We start from the raw sequence: 16,988 nt of genomic DNA, 5'->3' as shown, positions 1-16,988 counted from the left end.
TGTAAAGAATTGTAAAGAAATAAGAAATGGGAATAACAGTGTGTTGAAAGAAAAAGGGATAAGTGGAAATGAACTGCAGCTGAGTTGACTGGAAGTCAAGCACAGGGTGAGGGGGGTGTTGAAAGGTGGTGGGGAAAACAGGTGTAAGGATGCAAGGGAAGACTGGTCGATCTTTTTGTTTTTTTTTTCCGTTTCTGTTCTTTATCTGTTGTTTTTGTTGTTGTTGTTTTTCTGTAAATGATTGAATGTTAGTTTACTCTGTTTGTAAAAATGAGTGAATGTAATAATGAGTGAATGTTAGTTTATTTTGTTTGTAATATGCGAATGTATTAATAGTTGTATTGGCGAATAATAAAATAAAGCTTTTTTATATTTTTTTTAAAAAAGGAACCTTTTGTATTATTACGCAAACTGCTGCTCATGAAACACAAACAGTTTAAGAGCAACACCGCATGCAATGGAATGTGCAGTGTTAAAACATCACACTACAAGGTAGAAAGCCTAATAATTGGATACGGCAAAGACCCAGTTATGGATTTATTGGAAAAAGCTGCAAAGCTAAAACGGACAAGGCAGGACATGGGGCCTAAGACGACTTAGCAGTGTTAATATGGAGACCATGCAATCTTAGAAGACTGTGAGGACAGCCATTTATGTGAGGGTGGGTGATCTAAAACTAACAGCAGGGCTTGTATGGATGCAGGAGGCGAACAACAAAAAATGCCGGAGAGAACTTGAAGAGGCATCTATCCAAGGATGAACGTGGGGTGCAATAGAAGAATGAGAAACTGCAGGCATGGTCCTACAGTCCTCATTAACCCACATGCTAGATGATTCCAAACATGCTGGGCCTTTATGCAGAACAACAGCAACTCTGCACATAAAGGCACAGCAAACATCATGCTTAATTTAGCCCTGAATTGTGGTTCTTCTCTTTGCCTATCTCTGCCAATGCCATCGACTCCTCAGGAAGGCATCGTTCCTCCCTGGCAGCAATAGCAGGAAGCAAGAGGTCAGAGAGCACTGGGCAGAGGTGAGGAAAGGAGTGTGAAAATTAATCAGTGCAATGGGAGTGTAAATCCGTAGCGTGTGCCTCTGCCACCAGGACTGCAGGCAACTGCTGCAAGCACTTGGTTAGCAGCCTCTGCCGTAAACTTGGTGCATCCCAGGCTGAGGGGGAGGAGTGACTCGTGGTGTCCTTAGCACGGTTGAGCGGGGATTTGAACTCTAGAGTTTTAGGGATTTGTACCCTTTGCTTTGTTCCCACCTCCTCCTGGGCCTTGAGAGTCTTTCCCACACTGCAAGGTCTACTTTTCTCCTCTCCTTTTTCTCCGGCGTAGGGACTGTTGGGAAGAAAAATGCTTCCACTCTTGCTGTGAAGCCAGCAGAGAGAGGTATCACAATGTGGCATGGGGATTAGGCCCAAAAACCTAAAACAACATGTTATATCCTTTTTAATTAAGCACACAGAGAATAATGCTTTTCTAAGAAAAAAAGCCCTATACCTATGTGACTCACCATTACCGCCATCTCAAACAGTATGTCTATCTCTCCCCCCCCCCCCCGGATTTCCAGGACTTCTTCCGAAGTAACAATCGGGGGTAACCTTCTGGGTATTTTTTCCGGAATGTATAGCGTCTTACACTGCCCCAAATGCCCTGCTGTGGGATTATCATGGCACAAACATAGGACTTTGGCTCTTAATTCTCCCTCTGGAACATAGAGCATCTCTCCTTTATACAGTAGCTCATCTTTCTCTTCGAACCCCACATTTCCTCCTGGCGCCTCTACAGAAATTAGCCTTTTTCAAAGGCATCCAACTTTGCTAAAATTGCATGTTAATATAAGAAAGCTAGAGAGTTCCAGAAAAACATCTACTTCTGCTTCATTGACTACGCAAAAGCATTTGACTGTGTCGACCACAGCAAATTATGGCAAGTTCTTAAAGAAATGGGAGTGCCTGATCACCTCATCCGTCTCCTGAGAAATCTCTATGTGGGACAAGAAGCTACAGTTAGAACTGGATATGGAATCACTGATTGGTTCAAAATTGGGAAAGGTGTACGACAAGGCTGTATATTGTCTCCCTGCTTATTTAACTTATATGCAGAATTCATTATGCGAAAGGCTGGGCTGGATGAATCCCAAACCGGAATTAAGATTGCCGGAAGAAATATCAACAACCTCAGATATGCTGATGATACAACCTTGATGGCAGAAAGTGAGGAGGAATTAAAGAACCTTTTAATGAGGGTGAAAGAGGAGAGCACAAAATATGGTCTGAAGCTCAACATCAAAAAAAACTAAGATCATGGCCACTGGTCCCATCCCCTCCTGGCAAATAGAAGGGGAAGAAATGGAGGCAGTGAGAGATTTCACTTTCTTGGGTTCCATGATCACTGCAGATGGTGACAGCAGTCACGAAATTAGAAGACGCCTGCTTCTTGGGAGAAAAGCAATGACAAACCTAGACAGCATCTTAAAAAGCAAAGACATCACCTTGCCGACAAAGGTCCGTATAGTTAAAGCTATGGTTTTCCCAGTAGTAATGTACGGAAGTGAGAGCTGGACCATCAAGAAGGCTGATCGCCGAAGAATTGATGCTTTTGAATTATGGTGCTGGAGGAGACTCTTGAGAGTCCCATGGACCGCAAGAAGATCAAACGTATCCATTCTGAAGGAAATGAGGCCTGAGTGCTCCCTGGAAGGACAGATCCTGAAGTTGAGGCTCCAGTACTTTGGCCATCTCATGAGAAGAGAAGACGCCCTGGAAAAGACCCTGATGTTGGGAAAGATGGAGGGCACAAGGAGAAGGGGACGACAGAGGATGAGATGGTTGGACAGTGTTCTCGAAGTGGCATGAGTTTGGCCAAACTGCGGGAGGCAGTGAAGGATAGGCATGCCTGGCGTGCTCTGGTCCATGGGGTCACGAAGAGTCGGACACGACTGAACGACTGAAGAACAACGAATAAGAAATACTTACTTCCAGATCCGACTCACTCCCAATTCTGCTTGCCACTACGTATCTGCAAAAGATCAAGATTATATATAAAACCCTTGTCTCAGAGAAATTCACCAGGATCCCTCATCATTCTAGTCTATGCTGGAGAAAATATCCCTGTCGCCTGCAGTCAATGTTTAAGTTAGGCTGCAACTGGTGTTCCAATTTTGGCACACGCATGCAAAAGGTCAAAAACACCAGAGGCAGATGACATGGTCTACGACAGGCTGAGGGTCGGGTTCCTGAGGTTTCCTGATGGCGGGCCAGTGTGGGAAATACTGAGCTTAGTTGGCCACGCTGCTCTGGGCAGAGGTAGTGCTGCCTGCCGGCCAGTGTGAACAATGCTGAGCTTTGTTTGACCTCGCTGCTGTGCACACAGGTGGTGCTGGCTGCCGGCCAGTGTGGGAAATACTAAGCTTGGTTGACCACGTTGCTCTGTGCACAGGGTGTGATCTCTGCTGGCCAGTGTGGGAAATACTGAGCTTGGTTGGCCATGCTGTTCTACACACACGTTGTTCTGGCTGCCGGCCAGTGTGGGAAATACTGAGTTTGATTGAGGAAACTGTTCTACGCAAAGGTGGTGCTGGCTGCCGGCCAATGTGGGCCGTACTGAGCTTGGTTGGCCATGCTGCTCTACGCACAGGTGGTGCTGGCTGCTGGAGTGTGTTGGCAATATCGAGGTTGGTTAACCACAATGCTCTATGCAGACGTAATACTTCTCCCACTGGTTTGCGGCCTGCACCACCTGTGCACAGAGCTGCATGGTCAGGCAAGCTCAGAATTGCCAACACGGACTGGCAGCCAGCACCACCTGTGCACAGAGCCTCACAGTTAAGCAAACTTGGTATTGGCTACACTTGCCGGAAGGCAGCATCACCTGTGCGCCTTGTAACGTGGTCAACCTGGGTCTGTATTGCCCACACTGGCTGTGAGACAACACCACCTGTAAGTCGTGTAATGTGGTCAGTCTAGCACTTTATTGCCCACACTGGCTAGCAAAGATCACCCACTGTGCACAGAGCAATGTGGTCAACCACTATCAGTATTTCCCACACTGGGTGGCAGCTAACATCACCTGTGCGCAGAGCAGCTGCTCAGAGCAGCACAGTCAACCAAACTCAGTATTTCCTACACTGGCTGGCAGCCAACACCACCTGTGCGCCGTGTAACGTGGTCATCCTTGCTCTTTATTGCCCACAGTGGCCCGAAGACAGCACCACCTGGTATGCAGAGCTGTCACAATAGTGAAAGCAAGTGAACTAATTAAAATGTGCCCCGTATTGGTAACACAAACCAGTAGCAAAAGGACTAAAGAACAGCAACAATCAAAAGTAAGTAACTGAAGAGACAGCGGCAAGCCGCAGAGCCCATATTGCTTACACAACAGGCAGCTCCAACTGATAAGTGGGGTAAGTGGTCCTGAGCGCTGGCCTCAGAGGAAGCAACTAGATTTCCAGGGAGCGAGTCAGTATTGCCTACACTGAGCAGCAAGATAACTAAACAGCACTGACTGTTGGACACCACCAGCCAATATTGTCTACACTGACTGGCAGCAACCAAAACAATATCACAGATTGGACGTCAATGGGCCTATTATTATACACCCTGTGGAACACCCTTCCAGCAGATGTCAAGGAAATAAGCAGCTATCCTATTTTTAAGAGACATCTGAAGGCAGCCCTGTTTAGGGACGTTTTTTAATATCTAACGCTGTATTGGTTTAACATTTGTTTGTGAGCCGCCCAGAATGGCTGGGGAAGCTCAGCCAGATGGGCGGGGTATAAATAATAAATTATATTATTATTATTATTATATTATTCAGTAATGCCTACACACACTGGCAGCAACATTACTATCAAGCCATGTTAGACTTGCCGCCACTGACACAGCTGTGAGCGCTGCTTCAGGATTGCCTGCACTGAGTAGCAGCACAACACAGCAAGATCCTATTCACAGTACCCCAGTACAGGATTGACCAAGCCATTTCAGTGGTACCTTGGGTTAAGAACTTAATCCGTTCCGGAGGTCGCTTCTTAACCTGAAACTGTTCTTATCCTGAAGCAACGTTCTTAACCTGAAGCGTTATTTCTGGGTTAGCGGATTCTGTTACCTAAAGCGTCTGTAACCTGAGGTACTGCTGTACCCACACACACAAATCCAGGCAACACATTATTACAGCCAGGAATATGGTCAAAGTGGCATAAAGCAAAATCCCCTTAAAGGAGACCCCTAAACAATAACAAATCAGAATGCACTTATGAGTCCCAAACCAGCGAAAAGAGAACTGCAATGCAGGAAATAAAGGTCTTTGTTTGCTTGTTTTGTGTTTTATTACTATATTATAATTGTATGTATATATGCTATTTATTAAAGGTCAACACAGAGAATAAATTATACAGGTCCAAAACAGGGAAACACAAAAGAAAAGCAGCCCCCACCCCCGAAGAAAAAGACCACAGTGTTAAATAATAATAAGAGGAAGGAGAATGCAACTTAACGCTACAGTTAGTGGACATAACAGCAAGCACAGTAATCCAGAAAACAAAGAAAAGGAACAGGCAGCAATGGTAAAAATTAAATAAAAAGTCCTTCCAGTAGCACCTTAGAGACCAACTAAGTTTGTTACTGGTATGAGCTTTCGTGTTCATGCACACTTCTTCAGATACCACAATGGGTTAAGTCAGAATGGGCCGCAATGGGTTAAGTCAGAATGGACCATCGCCGCCCTGAAACAACATGGCGACCTTCACTTCAAATGAGTCACATGGGCCAGCTAAAATGGCTGACCCCGCCATGTTGCCCTTAACTAAGATGGCGACCAACGACTTGCCCTTACAGTAACAAAGCCCACAACGATGTAAGTCACCTTTAGCATGATTTTAGCTTTGAAAAGTTGCCTTACAAATAAAATGACTGACTGATTGATTGATTGATTGATTGACTGATTGATGAGGAGTGTGCCTAGCAGGCCAATGGGAGAGCTCCTCCCACCCTAGAAGAGCTCTATTGGCCAGCCTGGAGTGTCAATCAGCCAGCTGTGGAAGGCGGGCTCAAATTCCCAGGAGCCTAACTGCTAGGCCGCAGGAGGCAGGCAAGTCAGGGGAGGGCAAAAACCTTCAGGTGTTATTGTGACTTCCAAAAGGTGACAAAAGGCAACGCAAATGGAGGGACAGGGGAACCAATCTGTGTTTTAAAGGACAGGAGGCAAACCTCTTCCTTTCCCCCTTCTGAGCCTGATATTCCCCTCCCCCCCACCATTTTTTATTAATTTGAACCCACAACATGTTGTGATATCAACACTGCTGAGATGTCAGAGTGGTTTAGTTCCAACATGATAGCAGCGTAAATGTGAAAAGTGCTACGATGAAAAATGATGCCTTGAGAGTGACACAACATTTGCGCAATGATAGTCACTGGCATTTGATTTTCAAATGCAGCCTTTACTAATTGAGTTTACAAATACAGAAAAGTTTCGGGTTTTGCTATAAAATAAAAACAGGGCCTTGTGTGTTCTCTGTGCTAGATTTCGTATTGGGGAAATGCACACTTTTCAGTCAGAAACAATGAAACCTGCCATTTCTTCTAAGATTATGAGTTACATCTCAATTAATTTATGCAGTGAGGCAATGTGACATAGTGGAGGGCAAGGGAAACAGGCTTTTGAACAGAATTGTATATAAGAGAAGTGGAAAGGTAGAGCACTGGGATTGTACTTTAGAGCACAATTCAAAGTGTTGGTGCTGGCCTTGAAAGCCCTCAATGGCCTCGGCCCACTAGACCTGAAGCAGCGTCTCCATCCCCATCGCTCAGCCCGGACACTGAGGTCCTCCTCCGAGGGTCTTCTGCTGGCTCCCTCCCTGCGAGAAGCGAAGGGACAGGGAACCAGGCAAAGGGCCTTCTTGGAAGTGGAACACCCTCCCTTCAGATGTCAAGGAAGCAAAGAATTACACAACTTTTAGAAGACATCTGAAGGCAGCCCTCTAGCGGGAGGTTTTAAACACTTGCTGTTTTTCTTATTTTTTTAGATATGCTGTAAGCTGCCCAGAGTAGATGGCGTAGTAGTAGTAGTAGTGGTAGTAATCATCATCTGCATCATCTCCACAGGACTGCATAAGAATAATTCGTATAGAAGCCAAGGAAGATTTTCTAATCCAGCTGTGGGATAATTAGTATCCCGCACACAATGAAAAAATTATGAACCACACAAGCACCTTCTGGTGAGTAAATCTCCTCCTCTACCTACCACTATACTTCTGTTGATGCAGCCTAGAATAGCACTAGCATTTTTTATTGCTGCATCACACTGTTGACTCATGCTCATGGCCAACAAATGTTTCCTTATTTTTTTTGTTTGTGGGTGAGCATCCTCCCATGTCCTCACCTACAGTCTAAAGCTCTGCAAAATAATAATAATAATAATAATAATAATAATAATAATAATAATAATAATTTATTTGTACCCCAGCCACTCTGGGCGGTTTCCATCAAATATTAAAATACATTTAAAATACATTGTATAACAGTGCCCCCAGCTCCCAACCCCTCTAGCCTGTCCAGAAGGATGTTATGGTCGATGGTGTCAAAGGCCGCTGAGAGATCCAGCAGAACTAGGAAACAGCTCTCACCTTTGTCCCTAGCCCGCCGGAGATCATCGACCAGCGCGACCAAGGCAGTTTCAGTCCCATGATGAGGCCTGAATCCCGATTGGAAGGGATCCAAATGGTCCGCATCCTCCAGGCGTGCCTGGAGTTGTTCCACAACCACCCGCTCAATCACCTTGTCCAAGAATGGTAGATTTGAGACTGGGTGATAGTTGGCTATATTGGCCGGGTCTAAAGATTTTTTTTTTAAGAAGTGGTTTAATGACCACATCTTTCAGTGGGTATGGGAAGACTCCCTCACAGAGGGAAGCGTTCACCACCCCGCGGAGCCCATCGCCCAGTCCTTCCCGGCTCGCTTTTATTAGCCAGGATGGGCAAGGATCAAGGAGACATGCGGTCGGTTTCACTCGTCCAAGCACCCTGTCCACATCCTCGGAGGTAACAAATTGAAATGGATCCCATGAAACATGACTAGACAGAGCTGTAGCACTCTCCCGCCCCGGCCCTACTCCCACGGTGGAATCTACCTCCTTCCGAATCTGAGCGACTTTATCTGCAAAAAACTTTGCAAAAGCATTGCAGGAGATCTTGGGGTCCCTACCAGGCCCCGATGACCAAGGTGGTTCTGCTAGATTGCGAACCACCTGGAAGAGTCTCCTGCTGCTGTTTTCTGCAGATGCAATAGAAACAGTGAAGAAGGTCCTCTTTGCCGTTGCCATTGCCATTTGGTAGGCTCGAAGTTGAGCTCTGATTCAGAATGAGTTTTCCACCACCGGCGCTCTAGCCGTCTCAGCGACTGTTTCTTTCTTCTTCTTTTTTTATAAGAATTTATTGGCATTTTCATAACAAAACATAAACCCACACCTACATATATAAATCAAATACAAACACAAATACAATTCTTCTTGTTTACACACTTAAGAAAATGTTCTAGTTCCAAATCTTGACAGTTGACTTCCCCTGCCTTCTCTCCTTCGGTTTTAAATCCATATTCTACTTTAATAACATCATCTCTCAAAAAATTATATTCATTTAAAAAAGTTCGAACCTTAAACATAAATCTTAATAACAATTCTTTAAATCTTAACAAATTATTCTTATATCCAATCTAAAATATTCTTCTTTCCCTTAAGCTGCTGCTAATAACAAAAAAATTCAGAATATCCCTTTTCTTGTTAAAAATTAAAATAAAACTTAATGTCTTAACCCTCCGATTTCAGATTACCATAACAAAGCAGTAATATTCTATACTTGACACAGTTCACCCTATCCCCCCTCTGTCCAATGTCCTTCTCCTTCTTTCACCGGAACCACTCCTCCAATTGTCCTTTTTTCTTGTACGTCCACAGAACCAGACACAGTCCCCAACAGTCCTTGCATCGAGCATCAGGATACACTGTTCCTCTTCTCTTGGCTTCTCCCATTCAATGCTGCATTCTTCTATTTGTAGATATCTTAATTTCTTGCCCTTCGCTCCCGAGCTCACACCTCGGGGGCTGGATATAACATTCCTCTCCGTCCTCGGGCTGCCACCACCGACGGACGCTTCTTTTTCCGGGAATCGCCATGCCATCTCGCTCAGTTTTTTAATCATCTCCTTCAACTCTTTGCCAAGGCTTTCTTCCATAGTATCGAATATCTGAAAGGTCTCCTCTGTGGGAAGTAGATTTTTCTTCATATCCCCACTCAAAACCTTCAATTTCTGATTAAGCAGTTCCAGTTCCAGTATAATAATCCTTTCTTCATCAGTTAGTCCAGAGTTCAAAACAATTTCAAAAACAAAGCCCAACATGGTGAGGACGGGCATAGGTATCAAATTTCAGTTTCTATTTCAATGTTATCCGTCATATAGCAGTGATTTTCCACTTCGGTTCAGAGTTTTCGCAGCCATTTTCTCTGAGACCGGGGCGCAAAGACCAAAACTTTCAAATGGAATATTCTCCATCCTCTTCCTCCCCAAAGGGAGATCTATAAAGTCTCACTCATAAAAAAACTTGACAATGTATCCATCCAGTAGCAACAGCATCACAATCCGTTATTTTCTTGCCTCCAAAGGGAGACAGGCAGACTTCCTTTATCTAAAGCCTCCCGGGTCGTTAAGTCGTTAAGTCCAGGGAGAACGTCGTCGCTCCTCACAGCCAGTTCTCGCCGCTTTTCCGCCCGGTTGGGGCATTTCCCCTAATGGCCCGGCTCCGCGCTCCCTTCACCCCCACTCCCCCTTTACAGGGGGAACGAGGGAAGGGTGCTTAGCCTAGCGGGCCCGCCGGGGAGCCCGAGGCGCAGGACGCTCTTCCCACGCCTCACCGGAGCCCCGCGGTCTCAGCGACTGTTTCATCGCCCTCAGCTCCGGGGAAAACCACGGGGCTGTCCGGGCTCCATGCAATCGGAGAGGGCGCTTCGGAGCCAGACAGTCAATAGCCTTGGTTAACTCCACATTCCAGCGGGTCACCAGGGAATCAGCTGAAAGGCCATCAACATGGGATAAAACATCCCCCACCACTCTCTGGAAGCCAATTGGATCCATTAAGTAGTGGGGGCGAACCATTCTAATTGGTCCTGCCTCCCGGCAGAGGGGAAGGGTCGTGGAAAAGTGATCTGACCATGGCACTTCTTAGGGATTGAGGAAGATGAGCAAACTGAGTCTTGTTTAAGTTTGGCAATGTTAATTTGCTGACAGCCAGTCATTTCACTTATATTTCCACTTTCAAAATCTTTCACATGCCTAGAGAAAACAAAAAGTATTATGGAGCAGAAGTTTATTACAAAAATGCCTTTTTATCATAGATATCACATCTCAGAATACAGTATATGAAAGTCTCAGAGCCCTGTTTCAGAGAAGTGTGGCCTGTTTCTTTGGTTCTTTTATCCATGGATTGAGCTTTTGAGCCAGTGTAGAATAAAAAGATGCATTGGGAATTTCATGTTATCTATGGTGTCAGGACACCTGGATTTATTTTTATTTGTTTTTTATTTTTGTGGCCAAAAAAAGAGGATAAAGAAGATAGCCTCCTCTAATGTATAAACTGTCTACAATGGAGAACGAAGCTGGTTTGTTGTTTTATATACAGTGGTGCCTCGCAAGACGAAAATAATTCGTTCTGCGAGTGTTGTTGTATAGCGAATTTTTCGTCTTGCGAAGCACCAACGGGAAAATAGTGGCTTGACGGGGGAAAAAATAATCTTGCGAGGCAAGCCCATTGACATTTTCGTCTTGCGAGACAGCCTTCCGCTAGCGAAGGCCTTTCGTCTAGCGAGTTTTTCATCTAGCGAGGCATTCGTCTAGCGGGGCCCCACTGTATATATATATACAAAAGCAGACGTCTTTGCTGTGCATCTAATGTAACTAGTTTCAGTTATCTTGAGGGAGGAAGGACCCCCTTGAAGTTATGGCAAGGACAGCAGAAGAGATGACAGTCCTACCGCAACGGCTTGCTTCAGGCACGGCCAAGGCTGGGTGTGTGTTGCAGCAGGGCCAGCGGGTAGTCCAAGGTCCAGACAACCAGCTAGCAACCAGGCAGGCAAAGCAGCACCCAAAGGCAATCCAAGATCAGGGCAAGCAGAGACAAGGACAAATGTTACTCTGATTTTATTTTATTTTATTTATTTGGCAGATTTACAAAAAGGAAAAGCCACACTAATAAGTAAACTCTATGATTCTGTGACTCCACCCGTAAGGGCAGACATAAGTCACAGCTAGCATTGAGTATTGAGAAGTAAAGAATTTTAGGGGACACCTGAAGGCATATTGGGAGGTTTTAAACACTTGCCATTTTTCTTATGTTTCTTGTGTTTTTAGATATGTTGTAAACTGCCCAGAGTGGATGGGGTAATAATAATAATAATAATAATAATAATAATAATAATAATAATAATAATAAATCATCTCCACAGAACCTCGTAAGGAACATCTTGATGTCACCAAAACAAGATATGGCAATCCAGCTGTGGAATACGTTGTATTCTGCACCCAGACCCAGAGTGCATAAATATGAACTGCCAAAGCACCTTCAGGGTGAGTAAATCTCCTCCTCTACCTCCTCCTCCTTTTTACTTGGTCTGACCAAGGCAGAATAGAGTGGCACTATCAGGGGCAGAGGGAGCCAATCTGCCGCCCGGGGCGGCAAACTTGAAAGGCACCCCTCCCCACGCGCACTGCTGTTCGCCCGCTGCAGCCTTAAAATGCGGCATGGCGCGATCGGCGGTCGAAAGGGGTGCCGGCCGATCACGCCCGCCATCTTGGGTGGACTGCCCATTTCCACCCAAGATGGCGAGCACGATCGCCGGCACCGCTTCTGACTGGCACCGGGCCGCGCCGCGCTGCGTTTTAAGGCTGCAGCGGGTGAACAGCAGCACCGCTGTTCTCCCGCTGCAGCCTTAAAACGCGGCGTGGCGCGATCGCTGGTCGAAAGAGGTGCCGGCCGATCGCGCCCGCCATCTTGGGTGGACTACGCATGTCCACCCAAGATGGTGGGCGCGATTGGCCAGCACCCCTTCCGTGTGCTGCGGCAACCTTTAAGGCTGCAGCGCGTGAACAGCAGCACAGCTTCTGTGCTGCTGTTCGCGCTGCAGCCTTTTAAAAGTTGCTGCGCTCGATCGCGGGGGTGGGGCCTGCCCCCAGAGTGTCACCCTCCCCAGGGCGGTACCTGGGCCGGCCTGCCCCCCCCCGCCCCCTTGCTCCGCCCCTGGCCACTATGACTTTGCTTGATCCGACACTATACTTCTGTTGATGCAGCCTAGAATAGCATTAACCTTTCTTATTGCTGCATCACACTGTTGACTCATGTCCGTTGTCTACAAATGTTTGTGGGTGAGCATCCTCCCAAGTCCTCACCTACAGTCTATAGTCTAATCTATGTCATGATTTATTTGCAAACTTTGTTTAATTTTTGGTATGACTGGTGGTTGAGACTGACTTATTTTTTTAATATCAAACAATATGAAAATTAATTCCATACCTTAAAAGGCTATTGTTTCAAGTTTCTGCACTGATCAATGTTGTTGTTGTTGTTCAGTCGTGTCCGACTCTTCGTTACCCCATGGACCAGAGCGCGCCAGGCACGTATATTCTTCACTGCCTCCTGCAGTCTGGCCAAACTCATGTTAGCAGCTTTGAGAACACTGTCCAACCATCTCGTCCTCTGTCGTCCCCTTCTCCTTGTTCCCTCCATCTTTCCCAACATCAGGGTCTTTTCCAGGGAGTCTTCTCTTCTCTTCTCATGAGGTGGCCAAAGTACTGGACCCTCAACTTCAGGATCTGTCCTTCCAGTGAGCACTCAGGGCTGATTTCTTTTAGAATGGATAGGTTTGATCTTCTTGCAATCCATGGGACTCTCAAGAGTCTCCTCCAGCACCATAATTCAAAAGCATCCATTCTTTGGCAATCAGCCTTCTTGATGGTCCAGCTCTCACTTCCATACATCACTACTGGGAAAACCATAGCTTTAACTATACAGACTTTTGTCGGCAAGGTGATGTCTCTGCTTTTTAAGATGCTGTCTAGGTTTGCCATTGCTTTCCTCCCAAGAAGCAGGGGTCTTTTAATTTCGTGACTGCTGTCACCATCTGCAGTGATCATGGAACCCAAGAAAGTAAAATCTCTCACTGCCTCCATTTCTTCCCCTTCTATTTGCCAGGAGGTGATGGGACCAGTGGCCATGATCTTAGTTTTTTTGATGTTGAGCTTCAGACCATATTTTGCGCTCTCCTCTTTCACCCTCATTAAGGTTCTTTGGTTCCTCCTCACTTTCTGCCATCAAGGTTGTATCATCAGCGTATCTGAGGTTGTTGATATTTTTTCTGGCAATCTTAATTCCTCCAGTCCAGCCTTTTGGGATTCCTCCAGTCCAGCCTTTTGCATGATAAATTCTGCATATAAGTTAAATAAGCAGGGAGACAATATACAGCCTTGTCATACTCCTTTACCAATTTTGAACCAATCAGTTGTTTCATATCCAGTTCTAACTGTAGCTTCTTGTCCCCCATAGAGATTTCTCAGGAGACAGATGAGGTGATCAGGCACTTCCATTTCTTTAAGAACTTTCCATAGTTTGCTGTGGTTGACACAGTCAAATGCTTTTGCGTAGTCAATGAAGCAGAAGTAGATGTTTTTCTGGAACTCTCTAGCTTTCTCCATAATCCAGCGCATGTTTGCAATTTGGTCTCTGGTCCCTCTGCCCCTTCAAAATCCAGCTTGCACATCTGGGAGTTCTCGGTCCATATACTGCTTAAGCCTGCCTTGTAGAATTTTAAGCATAACCTTGCTAGCATGCGAAATGAGCACAATTGTGCGGTAGTTGGAGCACTCTTTGGCACTGCCCTTCTTTGGGATTGGGATGTAGACTGATCTTCTCCAATCCTCTGGCCACTGCTGAGTTTTCTAAACTTGCTGGCACTGATCATTAGAGGAACTTTCTGGGGGGCGGGGGAATCTAGCATACGTTCCCTCTCTTTATACATGACCATTTATATATAAGCACTAGCTGTACCCGGCCATATGTTGCTGTGGCTCAGAGTGGTTAAGTGGATGCAGGCCCGCTTCCCTGTCATATTCAGAGTTGGGGGGTCCCTGAGGGAGGGGCCCTTTCCCTCCCCCCCTCTGTCAGACATTTCCCTTGCATATATTTCTCCCCCCCCCCGTACTGGAATGAGACCCCGTTTTTGCCTGCCTCCCCACAGCTTCTCCCATTGAACTCCCAGCAGAGAGGCTCCTTCCCCAACTTCCCCTCCAAGGTCCCCCCTCAGACCATCCCTCTCCCACTTCCTCCCTACCTTAGAAACAGCTCCTTTCATTTTTCCGCCTTCTGCGGAGTACGCCGTCCTATGTTTGATGTTTGATGGGTATGATCTCGCATAGCGTGTGTTGTTGGCTGCCAATAGTCTATTGGTGTAGCCGCCCTCGCCTCCAAGGGCCCCCTCCCTCCCTCTCCTCTCTCCTCCTGGGCTCTCTGACCAGGCTCTCTGTATAGCCTGTATCACAGCAGTGATGTCACCACATTGACAATGGTGGCGGCTATGTGGCTATGTAGTGTTGTGATGTCATGCTGCTCACTAACTGACAGTTACATTTTTATTTATATAAGCATTTACATATGAATTAAGGATTTAAAACTGAGACGTAGAACAAATACCTGCCTTGATATAACTAATTATTCTTATACTGAATGGGTGTTCCAACAGGCTATTCTTGTTAAAGAGAAATATTATTCCCTTTATACTCTTTCCTGCTTTATCTATAATAAAATAATGCTGTTCTCTTTGATATTATGGAATCTTACAAATATATAACACTGTTGGTATTCCAAGACTTTACTCATTCGTCCTTGGCCTTCCCCATCCTTCGGCATTGTATATTCATTAATTAACACACAAACAAGATTGAAGCTACACAGTCTCAGTACATGGGTTATGATGATGATGATCAATTGACCCATCCGATGAGCAGCAAAAAGTGATCTGGTGCAGTGTTTGAAATCACATTCTAGATCCCATGGCACTGGCGTCTGCATTCTGACCTTTAGATTATTTATCCTATCTATATAGCAAACTTGCAGCAGTATTTATTATTATTATTATTATTATTATTATTATTATTATTTTACAAATTGCCAGTTTTCTTTTTAGATATCTGTAAAATGTTACTGAAGTGCAACTTTCTTCCCAGTTGTGTCAGTAACCAGAAAGGATGATGAACACAATCCCGATGGTACCTCTGCTCTGACTAAAAGCCACTGTAGGTTTTAAGCAATGTTTAAATTATGTGATTTCCTTTCAGTGGCCACTGCCAACTGAGCCTCTTCAGTTTTGGGGGCAAATAAGTGTTGCTGGGACTGGGGACCAAAATCATAGAATCATAGAGTTGGAAGAGACCACAAGGGCCATCCAGTCCAACCCCCTGCCAAGCAGGAAACACCATCAAAGCATTCCTGACAGATGGCTGTCAAGCCTCTGCTTAAAGACCTCCAAAGAAGGAGACTCCACCACACTCCTTGGTCGCAAATTCCACTGTCGGACAGCTCTCACTGTCAGGAAGTTCTTCCTAATGTTTAGCTGGAATCTTCTTTCTTGTAGTTTGAATCCATTGCCCCGTGTCCGCTTCTCTGGAGCAGCAGAAAATAACCTTTCACCCTCCTCTATATGACATCCTTTGATATATTTGAACATGGCTATCATATCACCCCTTAACCTTCTCTTCTCCAGGCTAAACATACCCAGCTCCCTAAGCCGTTCCTCATAAGGCATTGTTTCCAGGCCTTTGACCATTTTGGTTGCTGTAACTGGTCATGTATGCCAAGCCTGTTGTTAGGGACATAAAACTCTTCCCCTTTCTCATAAAGGAGGCATCGGCAACGTGCAGCCGGAATCGGCTCATGGAGACCATTTAACCGGCCCCACGAGCCGCCCGCGAACCAGGCCGCCTGCTCAGCATGTCCCCGCATGCTGTGCTAAATCAGTGCAGTGCGGCGCCGGAAATTGCGTCTGTGCAGATGCTGAAAATTGCATCTGTGCAGACGGAGACAGCGAAAATCGCGTCTGTACGTGCACAGACACCGGAAATTGCCTGCACGCGATACGGCCCATGGAGGAATCTCTGTGGGACTGAGTGGCCCAGGCAAGGCCGACCCCTGCCCCAAATGGAGTCTAGGAGCGAGGGAGCTGGAACCCCGAACAAAAGGAAAACAACACTTATATACGTTTACAGGTGGATCTTCCCAATTTCCCACTTCCTGTCCTGCCATGGCATGGCACAAGTTGGAGGTTCATCGGATGAGGTTTCAGGTAAATTTTCACTGAACAAAGGTAGGTCATTGTCACACAGCGGGTGGACAGCTCCCTCATTTTACATGCATATGTTCCTAGCGGGAAGTCACAAAAGGGAAGGGGAAGGGTGGATGTTTTTCTTCTGCAGTCCGGCCTGTTTCGTCCCACCCATCCTCTTGTTAATGGCTGCTTACTGTTGTGCTTTGTTTGCAGGGACGGATGTGATACCAGGAGAAGAAAGGGAAGCCAAAACTCCAGGCATTTTCCCACTATGGTCGGTGTTAGAGGATACATTTTTCATGAATGGCCGGAGTGCCTTTATTAATGGTTCATTCAATAAAGTCTAGAAGTTTGCGAATTGGTGTCTGTTTCTGTAGACTCACTAGAGGGCACAGTGCACCTGTCATCCTGTCAGAGCAGGCAAGTTACACGCTGAAGGGTCACCCTTACAGCTTACATAGTTGCATAATTCTTAGTTACAATTTCTTACACAGTTTCATTTACATTGTTTACATCAGGTACATTTTCTACACCATTCCTTATATTAGTTCAAATTTTTCTACATCAGTGTAAATTGAGGAAATAGGGTAATGGGCAGTGCAGGGAGGAGAGAAAAATGCTTTATTTGA

The 16,988-nt window shown here is 45.7% G+C and overlaps 1 long non-coding RNA gene across 1 annotated transcript; it reads left to right on the top strand.

The window, feature by feature from the left end:
- The first annotated feature begins 11,505 nt into the window (after positions 1–11,505).
- On the top strand, positions 11,506–16,695 carry LOC117061383. The gene is made up of 3 exons (XR_004428084.1): positions 11,506–11,614; positions 16,301–16,377; positions 16,573–16,695. It is a non-coding gene; the product is annotated as an uncharacterized LOC117061383 (long non-coding RNA).
- Positions 16,696–16,988: the final 293 nt, after the last annotated feature.

This window comes from Lacerta agilis, chromosome 1 (assembly GCF_009819535.1).
Source record: "Lacerta agilis isolate rLacAgi1 chromosome 1, rLacAgi1.pri, whole genome shotgun sequence".
Classification (NCBI taxonomy): Eukaryota; Metazoa; Chordata; class Lepidosauria; order Squamata; family Lacertidae; genus Lacerta; species Lacerta agilis.
This window is presented reverse-complemented; position numbering and strand designations above follow the sequence as displayed.